Genomic DNA, 6157 nt, shown 5'->3' on the forward strand with positions numbered 1-6157 from the left:
TAAAGTTTGAGAAAGGACTACATCGCTGCTGGAGAATGAGAGAGGGATAGAGAGAAGAAGAGGGATATTAAGAAAAAGGGAAGAGGAGAAGAGAAGGGGATGGAGTGCTATCAAGTTTCCTCAGCTGCTGTCCCTCTGTTGATGAAGAGAGCAGTGGAGTGCGAGATGGAGACACTGAGGTGGGGGAGAGAGAGAGAGAGAGAGAGAGAGAGGAGGTGGGAAAGAGGAGGAACGCCAAACAGAGACCCACATCATTTGTCCAAGGTCTAAGGGAAGCCACAGTGACATCATCTACAGAGTGAGAGAGGGAGTGGAGGTGTAACCACACGGTCCTGCCTTTTAAAGAGACAGCTGCACAATAATTCACACACTAAAAGAGCAAGAATATTAATTAATTACCATCATTGGATATGATCAAGGATATGGTATAAAGTAAAAAGATAACGAGAAATGCAATTTTGGTTTGTTCTTTCAGCTATGTGCAAATGTATGCTGTTGTGTGGAATAATGGACTCTCTAAATGACTATCTGGTGTAATTGAGTTGGACTCCAATGTCTGCATGTTGTGGCACAGTGAATAATGAACAGGCACACAATGTGATTGTCACATGGGAATAAACACAGATTAGCTGTAATTCTCACATTATCTCTGCCAAACCATTAAAACGGAGGGAGAAAGAGAGAGCCAGAGAGAGAAGCACTATGTTAATCACCCAGAAGACTATATCGCCACCTAGGGGCCATATGTATGTACAATCAGCCAGGTTTGTCATTGAAAGGGAAAAAGACAATCAGTAAAACTATATTCATTTCTTTTTAAAATTAAATTGGTTTGTATTCCTGAATAAACAACAGATTGCAATTCAGAGTGAGATTTTTAATGATCAATTTTTAAAGGTTACTTGGTAATATTTTGTAGTAAAATCTTGATATAAATGCTGAATTTATATTTTTTTTTTACATAATTCTGAATTTTCCTCTTTGCATTTGGTTATCACTGATTCATACTCTGCTCAGATTAGTATGATTCAGACTGTCAACCAGGTCAGACAATCTTAACTTAACTAGCAAATGGAAAATATTCCAATGGTGGCAACCTCTTACCTTTAGACCCATATGCACCTGGTATTAAGTTTTTTTTTTTTTTTTAGCAGAATGCATTTTACACCTTCATTCCAATGTCTAATCAGATAGAGATCAGATTGCACTAATCCCCACAAAATGCAAATCTCCATTTTACAAATTAGCTGAGAGGTTCTGTTAACTGACACATCCCAGTTAGCAAAAAGTCGTCTATTAGACGTTGAATAGACGTAAATCTTCAACGTCTAATTATGACTTTTCAACGTTGAAATCAGGTCGATCTTCAACGTCTTGATGGAATATGTAAAACTCTTTAAATTTATTTGAGATAATAATGAACATGGTTTGGTAGTTTGTTTTTCTCCGTTATTTTAGCATGTATAACAGACTTATCCTGTCTTTGATGATCAGTTGAAAACACGTAGTCAAACAGTTCGGCCAAAACTACTTAGTTGAAATCCCGTCGGAAACCAGTCCAAGGCGGACCCGGACCGACTTATTTTCAACCATATTTCAACGTTGAAAGACGGTAATTGTTTACTGGGATTTCCATCATTTACAGAATTTGTAAAACACTGACGGATAATTCAACATGCCTTCTGTTTTTTCTTGCTCAAAGAAATGAATAATGATTGGAAGTGGATGAAAAGAGAAAAAAGTTTTAAAGCACTTTCTTTGAGGAGAGAAAGGAGATTACATTATATGAAATTGTAAGGGCAGTTAAAATCACAAATGCATTATGGGTGCAGTTACAACTAGCTTGTAATGTGGTCAACGTAAAGGGGGACACATAGTCATCTTCTTCTTTTTTATTAGGCATACAAATAATCTAAAAAATTATCTTTCTTCGCCAGTGCATAGTATATCCAAATACCAACAGCTACTCCACATTATTCAACTCATGAAACTTGAAATGTGACATTTAAGGGGATAAGCCATTTATTTTTATTGGCTGGTTAGAGACTAAGATTCAATGAGAATTTAGAAGAAAAGTAAAAATTTTAACCACAATCCAGCATGAGGTGACACTTTCTAGAAGGACAGCAGCACACAAGACTTTTAGGAGATCTGGATGACGATAATGTCAGTGCCGTACTATTTATCACTGTCATTCTGGAAACACTGTCCCTCCTGAGGAACAATAGGCTTCCTCAAGGGATAAACTGAAAAGCAGGGCCATTGTTTCTTGGTGCTAATCACCTTGCTGAGAGCTGACAATGAGTAATTACTGTGATCCTGAGGACTGCATCCTCTGCGGTGTCTAAACACTACCTGCTGTTGATGAATGGACCAATTGATCTGCAGTCATATTCAGCATTTGCATGTGATTCCCATGTAAGGTGTACTTCTGACAGTGTATGGTGAGAGATTTACCTGTACACAGACAATCAAAACAAGAAGAGGATGGTGTAATTGCGGCATGGTGGTGTAAATTATAATGCTGCAGCTTGCCTCTATCTGTGTAATTGTATAGTAAGCTGGAAATCACAGGTTTAAAAAAAAAAAAAAAAAAACACTGAAATTGGGAATAACAGTAGATATTACACACGATTTTCCTATTTATCTTCCTCAATCTGCCTTTTCATCTTTTTATTTCTTTGGAAAATGCTCAGTGTTTTGTTGGCTAAGGCAAGCATCACTATGGCTTTTCATTATGATAATTCACAATATGACAGCAATCAGGCTTGGCGGATGATATAATAGGCAAACCTCTAAAAAAAAAAAACACAGACTTGCACTGAAATGCAAGTTACATCGAGCCATCTATCTAGAGGCCAGAACATCATAGAAACTTGAGGATGTGCCCTTTTGACTTGGTTCAGTAAGCAACCATCCAAAACACCCTAGCAACCACATAGCAACATGTTAAAAAAAAACTCAGAACACTTTAACAACTGCATAGCATCACCCTGGCAACCACTCACCTTTTCTTCAGGAAATGTCTCTCCTTGTGTGACTTCACCTCTTCACCTTCCTGTCAAGTGACTCAGTGTCGCTCCATGACACCGTCCATCCTCTTTTTTTTTTTTTTATTCCGACTCCATCAGCCCATCACACTCCACTGAGACTCCATGGCCACACTCCCCTCCTTGATTACACTCAGATAGACACCAGCCAGACCTGCACACAGAGCTGTTCATCAGCCATTTATAGCAGCATGCATGGCTGATTTTATGGTGGATGGCACAGAAGTGACATTGACCTTCCCTCTCAAATAAACACTCACGAGGTAAAGCACCTGTTAACTATGCAGCACAGTACATGTGAATGACACACTCAATGTCATATTCAGCGTGTAGTGCTTTATCAACCAGAGGAAGAACACCACCACCGCACATTTATATGAAGATGTGCTTGAATAATGACGTTTTCCTGATCTGGTCTCTTTTAAAAATGTGTTTTCTGTGCTGACAGTGAAATATAATTTCTTTTTCTTTTTTTGACAGCACAACATATTTAATATGATGCCGACTACAAATTCAGAATTTTAACAATTCTCATCAATCAAATGCAACCAAACACAAACATATGAAGTCACTCACAGTTAGACATGGCTACACAATATCAAATGTCTAACACTAACACACCCTGAAGGGGCATAGTGGTGGGGAAAGAAATATGAGATGGGAGGAAAAATAAAATGTCAATGCTTTTGAGTTCTCTTGCAAATGTTTTGTGTTCCCCCGAGAAACTTTGCGCTTGCTCGCAAAACCTTTTCGTTCCCCCGAGAAACTTTGCATTCACTAGCAAAACGTTTTTCGGCAGAGTTTCTCGGCGGAACACAACATTTTTTTGCGAGGGAAAGCAAAGTTTCTTGGGGGAAAGCAAAACATTTGCAAGAGAAGCATTTTTTCCTCCATCACGTATTTTTTTCCTTCACCATGTCCCTTAGGGTCAAGGTCAAGGTCAAGGTCAAGGTAACTTTATTGTCCCCGAGGGGCAATTATTTGTACAGCCAGCAGATAAACACAAGGACACAACACACAACAATACAGCATAATATAGAATACTCACAGTCTCTGAAACACACTAGTAAAGAAATACATTAAAACAGTTCTGACAAATTGTTTAAAATCGAGATAGAAGTCGGGATAAGAGAGTTTCTGAATCTATCTGACCTGCATCTGGGCATGGAGTACCTACGGCCTGAGGGAAGTAGCTTAAACTGGCAGGACAAAGGATGACTAGGGTCAGCTGCAATAGATTGGGCCTTCTTTGCCACTCTTTTGGAGTAAATGTGGGAGAGAGGGGGGAAAGTTAATGCCTGCAATCTAGTATTGAGATTGAGACGGGGCTCCGTAGTATTGAACAATAATAGTATAATAATACTAAAATAACACTCCTGCTGAATAACAATAAAACAAATATAGCTTTTCACTCAGTCCAGTAAGCAACAACCTTCATATTCAACAATATTATTGATTTGACTGCACTGACACTATTAGATATCTGAACTCAGCTTGACATCACTGTTTTCTGCAGAAATACTGGTACTACAGTATACGGTTATCCGGACCACACCTGACCACACGTGACCACAACCGCTCTTGGTTGGTCGTAACCCCAGTGACGGGTAGGTTTAGGGGCGGGGTTGGGGTAGGTCATCACATGTGGTCCGGATAACCGTATAGTACCAAAATACTTTATAGATAAGATTTACTAATTTAATAATTGATGGTCTTTAAAAACAAAACTGAATCAACACTGAACTGATTTCAGCTGAACAATGACACTATTTTCTTTTAGAGCTGCTGTACAGCCGAAATGAACTCTGTTTGCAATCTGTACTATATAAATAAAGGTGGCTTTACACGACTAGTAACCACCCAGAACACACTAGCAACTGCATAGAAATGCCCAGGCAATCCACACCAACCTAGCATTGTGTTGAAAAGCTTTGCATGGGCAAAGATCACTCACATTTTTTCAGAAAAGGCAAAAATCTAGTTCCGTCTTAAGCTGTTTACTGTGTGTCACAGTAATTATTCAGCGCAAGAATTTTTTTGAAGCAGCTCAAACTAATTGTACCAATCATTTTCAATAAATAAACACTGAAGAGCAAGAGAAATCTCAGGGCCTGAAGAGGTGTGTATAGAAATCTGAACAGTGACTGGCAGCAGCAAAATGACAGCACTTTATCACAGACTTGCTTTTCCCTCGGTGGTGTGAGGGGAATGAAGACAAGCCGATCAGAGAGGCCGCTGCATGCCGCTGGCCCCCAACACCCACCCGTTCGCAGTTAAATTACGGGTTGGGGTGAGACGACTTGCTGCGGTGCTACACAGCTGTTTCTATAGACCAGAAATCAACACTTCACAGTGAGATGAATGAAGAGGGAAAAGTGTCATCAGTATGACTTGTCAAACTGTTTTATAAGGTTTGAGGCAGCATGGGAAGACACTTTTTGAAAAAGGACAGGTATTTCAGTGCAAGGTTGCCTCAACTTAAGACCTTTAAAAGGTGTCGATCATATCAAACTGCCTCAATGCATCATTCAAGAAAGGACAAAAATTTAAAGTACAGCCTAGAATAAATTTAAAGAAATGTTCACTTAGTAGCCTACCGGCACCATGGTATTATCAGAAAAGGGTTGGAGTAGCTACCATGTAAATATTCATATACAAGGTAATTATTCAGTAGCATTTTATATTTATTTATACATATAGTTTTTGTTCGTTAAAACAGGCTGGACAAATGTATTGTATTATATGTAGAAGTTACACACTACAGAAAAATGTGCTCAAACTTAGCTGAAAACGCTGTAGAGAAATTATTATACAAACAAGCTACACGGCAATAACTAGCTACATACAAGTAAAGACTTCAGGTAGCTATACAAAGACGGTGCACTTGTATTACTATCTATGAATTGGAGAAAGTGCAATGTGCAAATTATGGCGGAATAATGGTGTATTCTAGATATAAGAGCCAGTCGTCAATCGTCATTGCATCACTGCAGCTGCTGTCAAGCTAACATGATTTGAGTGTTTAGAAACAACATTTATGTGACAGTTGTTGTCAGAATTAATTGGTGATTTCCAATATGAAATTTAATTGTAATCGTGGTGAACAG

The sequence above is a fragment of the Squalius cephalus genome, assembly GCF_949319135.1.
Source record: "Squalius cephalus genome assembly, chromosome: 14".
In the NCBI taxonomy this organism is placed as follows: Eukaryota; Metazoa; Chordata; class Actinopteri; order Cypriniformes; family Leuciscidae; genus Squalius; species Squalius cephalus.